This window comes from Phyllobates terribilis, unplaced genomic scaffold, assembly GCF_046119375.1.
Source record: "Phyllobates terribilis strain yellow unplaced genomic scaffold, ASM4611937v1 Scaffold_1__5_contigs__length_1240528914, whole genome shotgun sequence".
Taxonomy (NCBI): Eukaryota; Metazoa; Chordata; class Amphibia; order Anura; family Dendrobatidae; genus Phyllobates; species Phyllobates terribilis.
Window position 1 is genome coordinate 209,122,184 of NW_027362761.1, and position 19,530 is coordinate 209,141,713.

Sequence of the window (19,530 nt, forward strand, 5' to 3'; positions counted from 1 at the left end):
GGGCAGCACACCGACACTGCACACAGATGCAGGAATGTGTAGCGCCGGCGTCCCTGCCTCCTGCCAGACAGGGACGCCGTTCCCCTCACCTCTCCGCTCCGTGCCCGGCGGCTTCCTCCCACTCTGCTGGCAGCGCGCGCTGCTTCCCGGCCTCTGTGCTTAGGGCGCGCGCGCTCCCCCTCTCTTAAAGGGGCCGCGAGCGCCGTCCTAAGGAGTCCCCGGCCAATGGCCGGAGGACCTCACCATATATAAGGCACCTCCTCCAAAATGGAGGTGCCCGAGCAATGTTGTTGCAAAGACTTTCAACTCTGCTTCAGCCCTCAGGTCCCATTACCAGTTACCTGCCAGTCACCTGCCAGATTCCTGCTTGATACCTGCCTGATATCTGCTTACCTGCTTGCTATCCTGTGGTCTGACAGTCTGCCTACCAGCACCTGCCAGTCTGTCTATGGATCAGTCCGCCCGCGGACCAGGAAGTACCTGCCAGATACCTGCCTGCCTGTCCAGAGACTCTTACTCGCTCACCTGGGAGCGCTTACCTGCTACCTACCTGCTAGCCTACCTGGAGGCTTAGCCATCACTCGCTGTGACCACCTGCCTGTCCAGAGACTCTTGCCCGCTCACCTGGGAACACTCACCTGCTACCTGACTGCTAGCCTACCTGGAGGCCCTGCCGTCACTTGCCGTGACCACCTGCCTGTCCAGAGACTCTTGCCCGCTCACCTGGGAGCGCTCACCTGCTACCTGCCTGCTAGCCTATCTAGAGACTCTTCCCTGCTGTCACTTGCCGTGACCACCTGCCCGTCTAGAGACTCTTTCCCTGCTGTCACTTGCCGTGACCACCTGCCCGTCTAGAGACTCTTACCCTGCTGTCACTTGCCGTGACCATCCGCCTGTCTAGAGACTGTCCCCGTCACTTGCCGTGACTTCCTGCCCCTTCTACCCAGAGACTGTCCCTGTCACTTGCCGTGACTGCCTGCCCGCCTTCCCTGGGAGCCACCCGCTTCCTTACAAGGACTGGCCTTTTGTATAGTTGCTCAGAGGTTCCACCTCCCAGACCCGTTACAGTTTGCTCGGGCCATGGAACCCGGTGGCACCCAAGCTCCCTCGCTCTCGGACCTATGCCATGAACTGTCCCGTCAGAGGTCCCAACAGGAGTCCATCCTGAGCCACCTGCGTAGTGTTAACTCCCGCCTGGACACACTGACTACATCTTCGGGACCGGCTTCCAGTCGCACAACTCCTACCCCGGCAGCGCCGCTGCCCATCAATTCCATGGCATCTCTTCCCGGTCCCCGCCTCACCGCCCCGCCTCATTTTGGCGGAGATCCCGGTCAGGCACGGGGCTTCATTAACCTGTGCACTCTGCACTTCGAACTGTTGGCACACCAGTTTTCCACCGACCGAGCCAAAGTAGCCTTCATCATGTCCCATCTCACGGGGGAGGCGCTGGCTTGGCTAAATCCTCTATGGGAGAGAGGAGACCCCCTGGTGTCTAATCTGCCAGCCTTTCTCTCGGCTTTCCGGAAGGTCTTCGACGAACCAGGACGGAGGACCTCATCCGCCTCATCTCTGCTACGCCTCCGCCAAGGAAGTCTCACCGTGGGCCAATATGCCATACGGTTCCGTACCCTTGCTTCGGAGCTTGCTTGGGATAACGACGCCCTGGTGACCATCTTCTGGGAGGGTCTGTCCGGCCGTATTAAAGATGAACTCGCCGGTCGGGACATTCCTACCACTCTCGACGACTTAATTACACTTGCCACCCGGATTGACATCCGGTTCCAGGAGCGCACCAAAGAGGTCACCCGTGAGAGGAGGTTTCCACGCCTTGCCCCTACCTTCCAGAGATCCGTCACTTCCTCCGTTACTCCTCCGGCGCTTTCACCCGAGCCTATGCAGGTCGACCAGACCAAGATGGTCAAGACCCGTCAGGAATTACGCCGTGCCGAGGGGTGCTGCTTCTACTGTGGCAGTAAGGAGCACCGGATCCGTTCCTGCCCGGAGAGGTCGGGAAACGCCTGTGTCTAGGATCGCTCAGAGAGGTCACCCTAGACAGAAATAAACCCTCTCCATCTCTAATGCTGTCGGTCTCTATCATCTGCGGGGAGAACCGTTATTTTGAACTGGCTCAACTTGACTCTGGAGCTGCCGGAAATCTCATTTCTCAGTCCCTGGTAGAGAAATACCGCATTCCCACCAAACCTCTGGCTGTACCCTTATCTGTCGCCGGCGTGGATGGGGGCCTCTTACCATATCCCATCCAACTCATCACCGAATCCATAACTCTGCAGGTGGGAATGCTGCACTCTGAGAGCATCTGCTTCCATGTTCTGCCTGGGCTCTCTCACACCCTCTTGCTAGGCCTACCTTGGCTCCAGAAACACGCACCCGTGCTTGATTGGCAGACCGGATAAGTTCTTCGCTGGGGACAGGACTGCCATAAGACTTGTTTAGTTCCCGTTCATCCTGCTCGTCCTTCTCCTACCCCAGCCAATCTACCCGGCCTACCGGCTCCCTATTGGTCTTTTGCGGACGTCTTTAATAAAAGAGAAGCAGAGACATTACCCCCTCATAGACCATATGACTGCCCAATTGACCTGATGCCCGGCGCTACTCCTCCCCGTGGGCGTATTTACCCTTTGTCCGCTGCTGAGACCCGGTCCATGTCTGAATATATTGAGGAGAATCTGGCCCGGGGATTTATCCGGAAATCTACCTCCCCGGCGGGAGCAGGCTTCTTCTTCGTCAAAAAGACGGACGGCTCACTCAGTTCCTGTATAGACTATAGAGGCCTTAACCTGATCACAGTGAATAATAAATACCCCCTTCCGCTCATTCCTGAATGATTTGACTGTCTGAGGGGGGCTAGAATCTTCACCAAGCTGGACCTCCGTGGGGCGTATAATCTGGTCCGTATCCGTCAGGGGAATGAATGGAAGACTGCATTCAACACCCGGGACGGCCACTATGAATATCTTGTAATGCCCTTCGGTCTCTGTAACGCTCCCGCCGTCTTTCAAGAGTTGGTCAATGACATCTTCCGTGACCTTCTCTACTCCTGCGTGGTGGTGTACCTGGATGACATCTTGGTCTTCTCTCCGGACCTTCTCACTCACCGGAAGGACGTTCGTCAGGTCCTGCTCAGGCTCAGGCAGAACCACCTCTACGCTAAATATGAGAAGTGCCTCTTTGAGCAGACCTCGCTTCCGTTTCTGGGCTACATAATCTCTCAGACCGGCCTAAAAATGGACCCTGAGAAACTGTCTGCCATCGAGAAGTGGCCCCACCAGAGGGGTTGAAGGCTATTCAGCGGTTCCTGGGCTTCGCCAACTACTACCGCCTCTTCATTCCACACTTCTCTTCCCGGACTGCCCCTATCTCGGCGCTCACCCGTAAGGGCGCTAATCCCAGAGAATGGCCGCCCGAAGCAGAGGAGGCCTTCCTTTCTTTAAAACAAGCTTTTTCCTCCGCCCCTGTGCTGCATCGTCCGGACGGCAACAAACAATTCTTTCTAGAAGTCGACGCTTCCTCCTCCGGAGCCGGAGCAGTACTTACCCAAAAGTCGTGTTCCGGAAGAATGGTAACCTGCGGCTTCTTCTCCAAACTCTTTCCTCATCTGAGCGTAACTATTCTATAGGAGACCGAGAATTGTTGGCCATTAAGCTGGCACTGGAGGAGTGGCGTTACCTGCTCGAAGGGGCTCTTCACCCGGTAATAATTTACACGGACCACAAGAACTTGGCTTACCTCCAGAGTGCCCAGAGACTTAACCCGCGCCAAGCCCGGTGGTCCTTGTTCTTCACCCGCTTCAATTTCATTCTACATTTTCGCCCGGCTGACAAAAACATCAAAGCTGATGCCTTATCCCGATCCTTTTTGGTCTCTGATCTTGAGGAGGAGCCTAAACACATCATCGACCCCGCCAAAGTAATGCAGGTGGCCCCCGTGAATCTAAATCGTCTTCCACCCGGTAAGACATTCGTAACTGTTCCTGATCGTGAGAAGGTTCTACACTGGGGACACTCGTCCAAGCTAGCTGGCCACGCTGGTCAGAAAAAGACCCTCCAGCTTATTTCCCGGCATTACTGGTGGCCTACCCTGCACAAGGACGTAATAGACTTTGTTTCAGCCTGTGTGTCCTGCGCCCACAACAAGGTTCCGAGACATCTGCCAGCCGGCCGTCTCCTTCCTCTTCCTGTACCTGCTGCCCCGTGGCAGCATATAGCTATGGACTTTATAACGGACCTCCCTGTCTCTGCCGGTTGTACGGTCATATGGGTGGTCGCTGACCGCTTTTCCAAAATGGCTCACTTTATTCCCTTGCTGGGTCTCCCGTCTGCATCAGAGTTAGCTAAAGACTTTATCCATCACGTCTTCCATCTACACAGTCTTCCTCTCCACATCGTATCCGACAGAGGGGTCCAGTTCACCTCTCGTTTTTGGCGAGCGATGTGTAAACTGCTGGGGGTCACCTTGGACTTTTCTTCTGCATATCACCCACAGTCCAATGGCCAAGTAGAACGGATCAACCAAATTTTAACCAGTTACCTCCGGCACTTTGTTAATGCTCACCATTCCGACTGGGTGGATCTTTTACCGTGGGCCGAATTTTCTTACAATAATCACGAGAGCGAATCTTCCTCCAAATCCCCGTTTTTTGTAGTCTTCGGTCAGCATCCTCGGATCCCGTTTCCCGTCTCCACCTCGGTGGACAATCCGGCTGCAGAATCTCTCGTTAACGAATTTTCCTCCATTTGGGAAAGTACCAGATCCGCCCTTCTTCAGTCATCCGAACGGATGAAAAAACAGGCTGACAAAAGACGTCTGGATCCACCACAATTCCGTCCTGGAGATAAGGTCTGGCTCTTGTCCAAGTATGTCCAGCTCAAGATTCCTTCCAACAAGTTAGGGCCTCGGTTCATCGGCCCACTGGAAGTTATCAAACAAATCAACCCGGTGGCCTATAAATTGAAACTCCCAGCCAACTTGCGGATTCCTAACTCCTTCCATGTATCTCTACTCAAACCCGTGGTACTTAACTCTTTTTCCAAGTCTACAGGTACGCCTCCTGCTCCGGTTTCCGCTGAAAAAGAGTTTGAGGTAGAGAACATTCTGGCCACCAAAAGGGTAAGAGGAAAGTCCTTTTTTCTAGTGGATTGGAAGGGGTTTGGTCCTGAGGAGAGAACATGGGAGCCCCGGGAGAACATCCATGCCCCACTCATCCTTGATAAATTTCTCTCTGGCCTAAAAAAGGGGGGGCCTAAAGGGGGGGGTACTGTAGCGTCGGCGTCCCTGCCTCCTGTCAGACAGGGACGTCGTTCCCCTCACCTCTCCGCTCCGTGCCCGGCGGCTTCCTCCCGCTCTGCTGGCAGCGCGCGCTGCTTCCCGGCCTCTGTGCTTAGGGCGCGCGCGCGCTTCCCCTCTCTTAAAGGGGCCGCGCGCGCCGTCCTAAGGAGTCCCCGGCCAATGGCCGGAGGACCTCACCATATATAAGGCACCTCCTCCAAAATGGAGGTGCCCGAGCAATGTTGTTGCAAAGCCTTTCAACTCTGCTTCAGCCCTCAGGTCCCGTTACCAGTTACCTGCCAGTCACCTGCCAGATTCCTGCTTGATACCTGCCTGATATCTGCTTACCTGCTTGCTATCCTGTGGTCCGACAGTCTGCCTACCAGCACCTGCCAGTTTGTCTATGGATCAGTCCGCCCGCGGACCAGGAAGTACCTGCCAGATACCTGCCTGATACCTGCCTGCCTGTCCAGAGACTCTTACTCACTCACCTGGGAGCGCTTACCTGCTACCTACCTGCTAGCCTACCTGGAGGCTCAGCCGTCACTCGCTGTGACCACCTGCCTGTCCAGAGACTCTTGCCCGCTCACCTGGGAGCGCTCACCTGCTACCTGCCTGCTAGCCTACCTGGAGGCTCTGCCGTCACTTGCTGTGACCACCTGCCTGTCCAGAGACTCTTGCCCGCTCACCTGGGAGCGCTCACCTGCTACCTGCCTGCTAGCCTATCTAGACTCTTCCCTGCTGTCACTTGCCGTGACCACCTGCCCGTCTAGAGACTCTTTCCCTGCTGTCACTTGCCGTGACAAACTGCCCGTCTAGAGACTTTTACCCTGCTGTCACTTGCCGTGACCATCCGCCTGTCTAGAGACTGTCCCCGTCACTTGCCGTGACTTCCTGCCCCTTCTACCCAGAGACTGTCCCTGTCACTTGCCGTGACTGCCTGCCCGCCTTACCTGGGAGCCACCCACTTCCTTACAAGGACTGGCCCTTTGTATAGTTGCTCAGAGGTTTCACCTCCCAGATCCGTTACAGAATGTAGCCTTATTTTGTATAGCACAGTCCCTTAGTATGTAGTGCACTCACTTATTATGTATAGCGCCATCCTTAGTTATATAGTTTCCTCTTTTATTATGTATAACACCCTCCCTTATTACCTACCATCTTCTCTTGTTATATATGGCACTAATTATATAGCTTCCTCTCCTGTTGTGTACAGTGCTGTCCCTTACATAGCGTATTCTTGTTATTTTTGTCAGTTACATCGCCCTCTTTTATTACATAGTCCTCTCTTGTTAGATATAAAATGACGGCTGATGGAGCAGCCGGTGACCAGAAGACCAGTCCATAAGCTCCTCCATTACAAAAGAAACTTTCCCTTGTTCCATCAGCCGTCATTGCATTATATATCTAACAAGATATGACAGTATGTAATAAAAACAGGGCGCTGTATTTTCCGATATGTAAGGGACGATGCTGTATACAACAAGAGAGGGTACTGTGTAATAAGGGATGGCAATATACATAATAAAGGAAATAAAGGAGGCTATGTAACAGGTATATATGTGTGTGGCTATATATACATCTGTAGCTTTGTCGCCATAAAAGATGGGGGGTCCAGACACATTTCTTGCACAGGGGCCCCAAGCAGTCAGTGTCTGCCCCTGCATGCTGCATATATATACACACATACACATTGTATATGTTTACATACAGTTCTCAAATGCACCATACACTCCTGTATGTACTTTACACACATATGCAAACATTTCACACATGTATACACACAATTACACATACACTGACCACCCCTCTTTTCTGGCACATATCTTCTTTCAGTGTTTAGTTTATGTTGCTGGTAATATCTTTCTCCTCTGTGTGCTTGTGGTGACAGTGGGGGAGGGGCACAATCACTACTCCAACAGGCTTCAGTGCTGGATAGTGTGATCAAGGGAAATGGGAGGTGAAGGAGGAAACACAACAGCAGTCTCCAGCTCACTGCCTGGGGAGTTATGAAGCACATACCCAGAGATGAATGCTTGACTGACCACATCCAGTTTAGTCACAGTGCCTGGGCTCAGACCAGTAGACTGCAGTTCACTTTCCTTGATGCAATGCATCATGGGAGAGTGACGTCAGCTGAGCAGAGAAGCCGGGGAATTCCTCTCCCTGGCCTGGAGGCCACTTCAGCTGAAGTCGGCTCAGTTGAATCAGAGGCTCATGCCAAGAAAGGTAGTTTTTCTCCCACTTGCTTTATGGCTTATTTATAATGTTTTGGTTAAATTCTAAATGTTATTACATCCGCATTTAACTGAAATAATAAAAATTTTAGGGATAGGTCCTCTTTAAATGTACTGTAAGTCTCATTTATGAAAATGCAAAGGTTAAAGGGAACCTGTCCAGTTGGATAATGCCATTTACCTGCAGATATACACTGTGTTCCAAATTATTATGCAAATAATATTTTCTCAGATTTTCCCAAATTACCTATATGAATTGCAGTCATTGTAATTTTCCAGTCAAATAACTATTAGAGTACAATTGAAAGGTTTTTGTACAAACTGCCTATGATAACAGTATATTTTTATAAAAATAAAAAACTCAAGCTCCACTCAAAATGCATGTTCCAAATTATTATGCACAGCAGAGTTTTCAACCTTTTCATTTTAATAAAGAACAAAAAAATGGTCATTTTTGAAATTATAAGCATTAGCAGGTTATTACAAACTGAAATCAAACAGTTTTCAACTCAAAACTTTATTCTAGGTGATGTTACATTTGCACATAGGACCCCTTGTTCGAAAGGAGCTTCTGAACTCTCTCGTCCATTGAATTTGTCAAGTTTTGGATGGTTTCTGCTTTAATTGTTTTGCATGAGGACAGAATACCCTCCCAGAGCTGTTGCTTAGATGTGAACTGCCTCCCGCCATCATAGACACTCCTTTTGATGATGCTCCCGAGGTTCTCAATGGGGTTGAGGTCAGGGGAGCATGGGGGTCACACCATAAGTTTGTCCCCTTTTATGCCCATAGCAGCCAGAGATGCAGATGTGTTATGTGCAGCATGAGACGGGGCATTATCATGCATGAAATGATCTCGATGGTCCAGATGGATGGAGTGGAGGATGGCTGGTTGATGGACACCCTATGCAAACACGGCTACGGCGCTAACAAGGAGGAGGTGGAGTAATGTTTTGGGCTGGAATCATGGGGAGAGAGATTGTCGGCCCTTTTAGGATCCCTGAAGGGGTAAAGATGAACTCCATAATGTATGTTGAGTTTCTCAAACAGCACTTCCTTCCATGGTTCAAGAAGAAGAACCGTGCATTCCGCAGCAAGATCATTTTCATGCATGATAATGCCCCGTCTCATGCTGCACATAACACATCTGCATCTCTGGCTGCTATGGGCATAAAAGGGGACAAACTTATGGTGTGGCACCCATGCTCCCCTGACCTCAACCCCATTGAGAACCTCAGGAGCATCATCAAAAGGAGTGTCTATGATGGCGGGAGGCAGTTCACATCTAAGCAACAGCTCTGGGAGGGTATTCTGTCGTCATGCAAAACAATTGGAAGCAGAAACCATCCAAAACCTGACAAATTCAATGGACGAGAGAGTTCAGAAGCTCCTTTCGAACAAGCGGTCCTATGTGCAAATGTAACATCACCTAGAATAAAGTTTTGAGTTGAAAACTGTTTGATTTCAGTTTGTAATAACCTGCTAATGCTTAGAATTTCAAAAATGACCATTTTTTGTTCTTTATTAAAATGAAAAGGTTGAAAACTCTGCAGTGCATAATAATTTGGAACATGCATTTTGAGTGCAGTTTGAGTTTTTTATTTTTTTTAAAATATACTGTTATCATAGACAGTTTGTACAAAAACCTTTCAATTGTACTCTAATAGTTATTTGACTGGAAAATTACAATGACTGCAATTAATATAGGTAATTTGGGAAAATCTGAGAAAATATTATTTGCATAATAATTTGGAACACAGTGTAGGGTCAATCTGCAAGTTAATAGTGTTAGAAATCGCAGCTTTTGGGAGAAAGTGAACTTTATTCGAGAGCCGTCATAAAAGTGTGCACGGAGCAATTACAGTCACCGCTCATAGCACAGTGAGTGGCAACTGTAAGCATGTACCGGCACTTTGACTGACAGCTCGCTCTGCAGTGCATCAGGACTCAACAGAGTGAGTGCTCCTGGGTTCTCTAAGAGAACTGCTGCCAGACGTCTCTGGCGGGGGCTTATCTCGGGGAGAACAAAAAGATCACCAGTACGAATTTGGACATGATGAGTCCTTAATTTCTTCAACAATCAGCTGTCCTGGGCCTCCATACACATTAGACTACTGAAACCAACGTTATAAGCGATTTCGGCCGATATTAGTGTAATGTGGATGGGCGTTTGGAGCTCTTTTCTCTCCTGCTGTCCTCCTCAAATTAATTTGTGCAAAATACACCAATAATAATGAACATGGACTATTGTCTAGTGCTCTGTTGTACAGAAATACAAAGTTCTACAAGTTTTTTTATCATTTGAATGGACTAAAAGGGCATGTAAAAGTGAAGTGTGTTACGGGTCCGGGGGGTGGAACCTCTGTGCTACGGTGCAAGGAGGGACCCAGAGGGGCGTAACTAAGTATCAACCCGGACCGACCCTGGTCGTACGGCGGCTAACGACTCCGTGACCAGGGAGGGACCGAGCCGAGGGACCAGGTGCTACTCTGGGGACAATCTTGTAAGGGAGCAGGAGACTTCCACGGTACAGATGGCAGGGACTGACCGGAATACCAGGTAGGCACAGCAGGCAGGCTGGCGAGCAGAAGCCTCCAGGTAGGCTATCAGGTAGACACGGCAAGTGACGGCAGGAGGCTCTAGGTGGGCTGGCAGGTGGTCATGGCAAGTGACGGCAGGAGTCTCTAGGTGGTCACGGCAAGTGACGGCAGGAGTCTCTAGGTGAGCTGGCAGGTGGTCACGGCAAGTGACGGCAGGAGTCTCTAGGTGGTCACGGCAAGTGACGGCAGGAGCCTCCGGGAAGGCACGGCAGGTAACAAGCAGGTAACAGGCAGGTCACAGGCAAGTGCTCACAGGTGAGCGAGCTGGCAGGCACGGCAGGTAACAGGCAGGCAACAGGCATGTGCTCCCAGGTGAGCGGACTGGCAGGTAACAGGCAGGAAACAGGCAAGTGCTCCCAGGTGAGCGGACTGGCAGGCATGGCAGGTAACAGGCAGGCAACAGGCAAGTGCTCCCAGGTGATTAGGCTGGCTGGCACGGCAGGTAACAGGCAGGTAACAGGCAGGTAACAGGCTGGCGGGCAAGACTGGTAGTCAGGCTAGCAGCGGGACCTGAGGACTGAAGCAGAGGTCAGAAACACTGTGCAACAACTTTTGCTCGGGCACCTCCATTTTGGAGGAGGTGCCTTATATATGGGAGGACCCTCGGCTATTGGCCGGGGACTCCTTAGGATGGCGCGCGCGGCCCCTTTAAGAGGGAGGGAGCGCGCGCGCCCTAAGCACAGTGCCCGGGGAGCTGTGCACGCCGGCAGCAGGAAGAGGAGCGCTGGTGAACGCAGAGCGGGGAGCGAGGAGGTGAGTGGGACGGCATCTCTGCCTGGCAGGGGGCAGAGATGCCGATGCTACAGTACCCCCCCCCCCCTTTACGCCCCCTCTTTTTAGGCCAGAAAGGAATTTTTCAAGGAGAAGCGGGGCATGAATGTTCTCCCTGGGTTCTCAAGTTCTCTCCTCTGGGCCAAACCCCTTCCAATCCACTAGAAAAAGGGTCTTTCCTCTTACCCTCTTAGTGGCCACATTGTTCTCTACCTCAAAAACATCCTCAGCAGAAACTGAAGCAGGGGGAGTACCTAGATTGGAAAAAGAGTTAAACACAACTGGTTTGAGGAGAGATACATGGAAGGAGTTGGGAATCCGTAAGGTGGCCGGGAGTTTTAACTTGTAGGCCACTGGGTTGATTTGTTTGAGAACTTCAAATGGACCGATAAACCGAGGACCCAACTTATAGGAGGGTATTTTGAGTCGGACATGTTTGGAAGAGAGCCAGACTTTATCTCCCAGGCGGAATTGAGGCGGATCCAGACGTCTCTTGTCAGCATATTTCTTCATCCGCTCGGAGGACTGAAGAAGTGCGGACCTAGTATTTTCCCAAATGGTGGAGAATTCGCTGACAAGAGCCTCCGCAGCAGGGTTGTCCACCGAGGCGGAGATGGGAAACGGAATCCGGGGATGTTGACCGTGGACCACGAAGAACGGGGATTTAGAAGTAGATTCGCTCTCATGGTTGTTGTAGGAGAATTCGGCCCATGGTAGGAGCTCCACCCAATCAGTATGGTGAGCGTTAACAAAGTGCCGGAGGTAGCTGGTAAGGATTTGGTTGATACGCTCCACTTGGCCATTAGACTGTGGATGGTAGGCGGAGGAGAAATCCAGGGTGACATCCAGTAGCTTACAGGTAGCTCTCCAGAAACGTGAGGTGAACTGAACCCCTCGATCCGAGACAATGTGGAGGGGTAGGCCATGGAGACGGAAAATATGACGGAAGAAATCCTTGGCCAGCTTTGATGCAGACGGGAGACCAGGCAGAGGAATGAAGTGGGCCATCTTAGAGAAGCGGTCAGCGACCACCCAAATGACTGTACAACTGGCAGAAACAGGGAGATCAGTAATAAAGTCCATGGCAATGTGCTGCCACGGGGCAGCAGGTACGGGAAGAGGCAGGAGGCGACCAGCTGGAAGATGTCTGGGAACTTTGTTGCGGGCACAGGACGAACAGGCCGAGACGAAGTCTACCACATCCTTGCGCAGAGTAGGCCACCAGTAATGCCGGGTAATGAGTAGGAAGGTCTTCTTTTGGCCAGCATGGCCGGCTAGTTTAGATGAATGACCCCAGTGAAGAACCTTCTCACAATCTGGTACCGCTACAAACGTCTTACCGGGTGGAAGACGAGTCAGATCCAAGGGGGCCACATTTATCACTTTGGAGGGGTCGATGATGTGCATAGGCTCCTCCTCTTGATCGGAGGACAGGAAGGATCGGGACAAGGCATCGGCTTTGACATTCTTGTCCGCCGGGCGGAAATGTAGGACGAAGTCAAAGCGGGCGAAGAACAAAGACCACCGGGCCTGACGCGGATTGAGTCTTTGGGCATTCTCGAGATATGCCAGGTTTTTGTGATCCGTATAGATGATCACCGGGTATAGAGCCCCTTCAAGCACGTAAAGCCACTCTTCCAGCGCCAATTTAACGGCTAAGAGTTCTCGGTCTCCTATGGAGTAGTTGCGCTCAGACGAGGAGAAGAGTTTGGAGAAGAAGCCGCAGGTTACCATTCTCCCGGATGAAGACTTTTGGGTGAGCACCGCTCCGGCTCCAGAGGAGGAAGCATCAACCTCCAGGTAGAACTGTTTGTTGCAGTCCGGACGGTGCAGCACTGGGGCAGAGGAGAAGGCTTGCTTTAAGGAAAGGAATGCCTCCTCAGCTTCGGGCGACCATTCCTTGGGATTTGCTCCCTTACGGGTGAGCGCAGATATGGGAGCAGTCCGGGAAGAGAAGTGCGGGATGAAGAGACGATAGTAGTTGGCGAAGCCCAGGAATCGCTGAATCGCCTTCAACCCCTCCGGACGGGGCCACTTTAGGACAGCAGAGAGCTTCTCGGGATCCATTCGTAGGCCTGTCTGGGAGATAACATAGCCCAGGAAAGGAGAGGTCTGCTCGAAGAGGCACTTCTCGAACTTTGCATAGAGGTGATTCTGCCTGAGCCTAAGCAGAACCTGACGAACATCCCTCCGGTGTGTGGGAAGATCCGGAGAGAAGACCAAGATATTGTCCAGGTACACCACCACGCAAGAGTAAAGAAGATCACGGAAGATGTCGTTGACCAATTCTTGGAAGACAGCAGGAGCATTGCAGAGACCGAAGGGCATCACACGGTATTCATAGTGACCATCCCGGGTATTGAATGCCGTCTTCCACTCGTCTCCTTGACGGATTCGGACCAGGTTATATGCCTCACGTAGATCTAGCTAGGTAAAGATCCTAGCTCCCTTAAGACGGTCAAACAACTCGGAGTTGAGCGGCAGGGGGTATTTGTTCTTTACCGTGATTTGGTTGAGTCCTCTATAGTCAATACAGGGGCGTAATGAACCATCTTTCTTCTTAATGAAGAAGAATCCGGCTCCAGCCGGGGAGGTAGATTTTTGGATGAATCCCCTGGCCAGATTCTCCTCGATGAACTCTGACATGGCCAGGGTTTCGGCCGACGACAACGGGTAAATACGCCCACGGGGTGGAGTGGCGCCGGGTACCAGGTCAATCAGGCAATCATATGGCCTATGAGGTGGCAGTGTCTCTGCTTCCTTTTTACCGAAGACATCTGCATAGGGCCAGGAAGGTGCCGGTAGACCGGGTAAATTAGCCGGGGTAGGTGGAGGACGAGCCGGGCGAACCGGAACCAGGCAGGTCCTATGGCAGTCCTGCCCCCACCGGAGTACTTCACCGGATTGCCAGTTCAGCACGGGTTCATGTGTCTGGAGCCAGGGTAGACCTAGCAATAGGGAGTAAGAGAGTCCGGACAGCACATGGAACGAGATCTTCTCAGAGTGCAGCATTCCCACCTGCATGGTTATGGGTTCAGTGACGAGCAGGATGGTCACCGGAAGGAGTCTTCCATCCACGGAGGCAACTGACAATGGTTCAGCCAGAGGTTTGGTGGGAATCCGGTATCTACCAGGAACTGGGAAATGAGGTTTCCAGCAGCTCCAGAATCCAGGGTAGCAATTTCAAAGTGACGGTTCTCTCCTCAGGAGATAGAGACAGACAAAGTCAGGGACGGAGAGGGCTTACTTTTGCCTAGGACGACCTCTCCGAGCGGTCCTAGACACTGGAGTTTCCCAGATTCACCAGGCAGGAACGGATGAAGTGCTCCTTACTGCTACAATAGAAACAGCTCCCCTTGGCTCGGCGTGACTCTTGGAGAGATTTGACCATCTTGGTCTGGTCGATCTGCATAGGTTCGGGCGAGTGCGCCCGGGGAGTGACTGGTTGAGAGGCAGGTCTCTGGAAAGTAGGAGCAAGGCGAGGAAACTTTCTCTCTCGGGTAGTCTCTTTGGTACGTTCTTGGAAACGGATGTCAATCCGAGTAGCTAGTGACACTAGGTCATCCAGGGTGGTAGGAATGTCCCGACCGGCTAACTCATCCTTAATCCGACCGGAAAGACCTTCCCAGAAGACGGACACCAGAGCCTCGTAGTCCCAGGCAAGCTCAGAAGCGAGGGTACGGAACCGTATGGCATATTGGCCCACGGTGAGACTCTCTTGGCGGAGACGTAGCAGAGAGGAGGCTGAAGAGGATTTTTGTCCTGGTTCATCGAAGACTTTCCGGAAAGCAGCGAGGAAAGACGATAGGTCGGACACCAGGGGATCCCCTCTCTCCCACAGGGGATTTAGCCTTCCCCAGTGAGATGGGACATGATGAATGCCACCTTGGCCCGGTCGGAGATGAACTGATGTGCCAAGAGTTCAAAGTGCAAGGTGCACTGGTTTATGAAACCTCATGCTAAGGCGGGGTTGCCAGCAAAACGTGGAGGTGCCGAGAGCCGGGGTCCATAGCCGGACGCCATAATGGGACTAGGTTGTGGTGCCGCGGAAGCAGGCGCTGCCTGACCAGAGATGGACACAGACGGATCAGACAATGCGCCTAGGCGAGAGTTAACAGACCGCAGGAAGGACAGGACCGACTCCTGTTGAGCCCTCTGACGTAAGACCTCCTGGTGCAGGTCGGAGATTGCGGGGGTCTGGGGGCCACCGGGTTCCATGGCCCGAGCAAACTGTTACGGGTCCGGGGGGTGGAACCTCTGTGCTACGGTGCAAGGAGGGACCCAGAGGGGCATAACTAAGAATCAACCCGGACCAACCCTGGTCGTATGGCGGCTAACGACTCCGTGACCAGGGAGGGACCGAGCCGAGGGACCAGGTGCTACTCTGGGGACGACCTTGTAAGGGAGCAGGTGACTCCCACGGTACAGATGGCAGGGACTGACCGGAATAGCAGGTAGGCACAGCAGGCAGGCTGGCGAGCAGAAGCCTCCAGGTAGGCTATCAGGTAGACTTGGCAAGTGACGGCAGGAGTCTCTAGGTGGGCTGGCAGGTGGTCACAGCAAGTGACGGCAGGAGTCTCTAGGTGGTCACGGCAAGTGACGGCAGGGGTCTCTAGGTGGTCACGGCAAGTGAAGGCAGGAGCCTCCGGGAAGGCACGGCAGGTAACAAGCAGGTAACAGGCAGGTCACAGGCAAGTGCTCACAGGTGAGCGAGCTGGCAGGCACGGCAGGTAACAGGCAGGCAACAGGCAAGTGTTCCCAGGAGAGCGGACTGGCAGGCATGGCAGGTAACAGGCAGGCAACAGGCAAGTGCTCCCAGGTGAGCGGGCTGGCTTGCACGGCAGGTAACAGGCAGGTAACAGGCAGGTAACAGGCTGGCGGGCAAGACTGGTAGTCAGGCTAGCAGTGGGACCTAAGGGCTGAAGCAGAGGTCAGAAACACTGTGCAACAACTTTTGCTCGGGCACCTCCATTTTGGAGGAGGTGCCTTATATATGGGAGGACCCTCGGCTATTGGCCGGGGACTCCTTAGGACGGAGCGCGGACCCTTTAAGAGGGAGGGAGCGCGCGCCCTAAGCACAGTACCTAGGGAGCTGCGCGCGCCGGCAGCAGGAAGAGGAGCGCTGGTGAACGCAGAGCGGGGAGTGAGGAGGTGAGTGGGACGGCGTCGCTGCCTGGCAGGTGGAAGAGACGCCTATGCTACAAAGTGAAGGCCTTATATACTTTTATTACAGCCCTCATATGCCACTGGATACAAAAGCTAGCCTTAGGCTGGGTGCCCACTATGCGTTTTTCCAGCGTTGTTGATGCGGAATTTCTGCAGCGTAAACGCTTTAAAAACGCTTGGTAATATGTGCCCCATGGTCCCCAATGAAAATCCGCATGTTCTGTGCACATGCTGCGGAATTTTCCGCAGCGGATTTTCCTTACGGAAAAATCCGCAGCATGTCCATTATTTGTGCATTTCTGGATGCGGATTTGAGGTCATTTGAAAAACTCAAGTCAAATCCGCATGTAAAAACGCTGCAAAAACGCATAAAAAACACGTGTAAAATCCACAAGCATTTTTACTGCCAAGGACATACAGAAACGCTGCAGAAATTTTCTGCTTCAATTCTGCATCGTGGGCACACAGCCTTAGTGCAGGTATGTGCACAAGCTTTTTGGATCATTTCTTTAATATGATTGCTAGTGTGATATTTTTCCTTACAACCCTGTTGCAGTCACCTACAGCACAGGAGATGATTTGTGTAATTGCCCTGTGTGTAAAACAGTCAGAAATAGAAGTTTTATGATGGTTTAGAAATGAGACTAGGTGAAGGAGTAAAAAATCTAACATTACAATGTTTGAGTTAATCCATTGAGATTGCCAACTAAAAATGAATAAATATTCATTCTCAATATAGGTTTCTGTACCTGTAGATGTCTGAATCTTCACAGAATTGTCAGATACACAAATCACATATTGCTGAGCAAAATACAGTATCACCCAATGATTGCTTACACCACACAGACTACTGGGGAGAATTAGAGCTGCTTTCATCTAGGTCAGGGTTGGGCAATTAATTTTCCTGAGGGGTCATATGAGAGACTGTGACTGTTGTGGAGGGCCGAATCCATAGGCTGAAATTAATTCTGCTCAATATTAATATTAATAATTATTATATATTAACATTAAAACTTAATATTGAGCAGAATTAAGTATGCCAATGTGTCACCCTGGCCTGGATGCCACAAGTGTAATTAAAGCTGTGTCTGAGAGCAAGGGGGAGGTTCTCTAGTCAGGGGAACATTAGCATGCAATGCCTCCTGTCTCAGGCCAGTAGGGGGAGCAGGCTGCCCCTATAAAAGCTGGTGCTGGGGGCAGGGTTAGGGAGAACTTGAAGGCCTGTCTCAGGACTGAGACGTGTCCCAGAGCAGAGCAGGGACAGACAGGTTTGTATTGCACCTAAGAGGAAGTGTGGCAGGAGGAGAGCCACAAGCCAGAGACAAGAGGCGAAGCAAGCCTGTCTTGGCAGATAAGAGACTGACTTTACCAGACTTTGGTGTCTGAGGCTGGGAGGATTCTACATCCTCCAGCAGATAACCAGTTCGCAAGGGACTGTATGTTCCTTGGCCTAAGAAGCCTGGAGGCCCTGCCACAACCGAAGGGACCAGTAAAGCCGTACAAGGCTGGGAGCAGAAAGGAACCCACGTCGCAGGCCATACAGGCGAGAATACACGGAAAGCTCGGAAACGTGGGCTGTTACCCTATAACGAGGAGATAGCCAGAAGGAGCGCAGAAAGCACGGTAGGCCTACACCCTCACCCTGACCAGGGCCAATTTCCCCGTTGCTCTCAGACATCCAGGTCCCCTCCTAGCTGGGACTGTTTATGGGTCAGTTTACCTGTTTCAGTAAAGACCCTGGACTGCAACCTATTGTCTGTGTGCTCCTTCGCGCCTCCAGCACTACCGGTACTGGGACTCTCACCACCATCACTCCCAACATCCATTATACTGCCCTGGGGCCGCACTCTTCCCGTGGGGAGTCATACTACCCTAGCTGCACACCTCATCAGCCCCAGCGGTCTGCATGCAGCGGCGGTTCCTAATAACCGCAATCCACGGGTGGCGTAGTCGGACATAACCATCAGCACATAAAGAACTACCACTGGCCTGACCACCCTGAGCCACGGAACCGGGTTGCCACTACTACTCCCACCGTTCCCCTATTGCCCGGATCCGAGTGCCCCACGGCCCAGGGGGCGAGTCACCTACATACCATGTAAGCCTCCATACAGCCCTCCTATATACAGTATAAGAACCCACATAACCCCCTAAATACAGCATGATCCCCCACATAGCCTCCTATGTATACACTGTGTGCAGAATTATTAGGCAAGTTGTATTTTAGAGGATTATTTTTATTATTGATCAACAACTATGTTGTCAATCAACCCAAAAGACTCATAAATATTCAAGCTTAATATTTTTGGAAGTTGGAGTGTTTTTTTTTTTAGATTTGGCTATCTTAGGAGGATATCTGTTTGTGCAGGTAACTATTACTGTGCAGAATTATTAGGCAACTTAACCGGTTCAGGACCGCCCACTGTACATAAACGTCGGCGCTGCCTGGGCTCTGTGCAGCGCCGACGTTTAAAAACGGTGGGTGGTCCCGCAGCGCTCAGGACTCCCAGGGTCCTGCTAGCGCTGCGGTACTGGTTCAGAGCGATAGCTCTGACATGTGGCATCATGGGGACCTGATTGGATCAGGTCCCCATGATGTTAACCTGTTCCTATCTTCTAGATGCCGCGATCCATAGCGATCGCGGCATTTAAAAGATAGGGACAGCCGGTGGTCGGCGATCGGGACCCCCCACATACCTGTCAGCGGCGGGGATCCCGGTGCTGTGACCTCTGACATCATCGAGACCTGATTGGCTCAGGTCTCGATGATATCAGCGTCACACCAGCCAATCAGAGAGATCACCAGGGAAGTTTGTTTTAGCAACAAACTTTCCCGGGCGATCTGCCTGATGAATGCAGTTTCTCCTCCGATCTCAGTGAGAGAGCTGAGGAGAAACAGTGTGACAAGAGCTGTCAGCCTTGCCACTGTGAAAGTAAAAAAAAAATAAATAAAAAAGAAAGTAAGAGTTAGGGTTAGTGAGTCTGTCAGATCAGTCAGTCCTGTCAGATCAGTCCAGTCAGATCTGTCAGTCAGTCAGTCCTGTCAGATCAGTCCAGTCAGATCTGTCAGTCAGTCAGTCCTGTCAGATCTGTCAGTCAGTCCTGTCACATCTGTCAGTCAGTCAGTCCTGTCAGATCTGTCAGTCAGTCAGTCCTGTCAGATCTGTCAGTCAGTCAGTCCTGTCAGATCTGTCAGTCAGTCAGTCCTGTCAGTCAGTCAGTCAGTCAGTCCTGTCAGATCTGTCAGTCAGTCAGATCTGTCAGTCAGTCAGTCCTGTCAGATCAGTCAGTCAGTCCTGTCAGATCAGTCAGTCAGTCCTGTCAGATCTGTCAGTCAGTCCTGTCAGATCTGTCAGTCAGTCAGTCCTGTCAGATCAGTCCAGTCAGTCCTGTCACATCAGTAAGTCAGTCCTGTCAGATCAGTCAGTCAGTCCTGTCAGATCAGTCAGTCAGTCCTGTCAGATCAG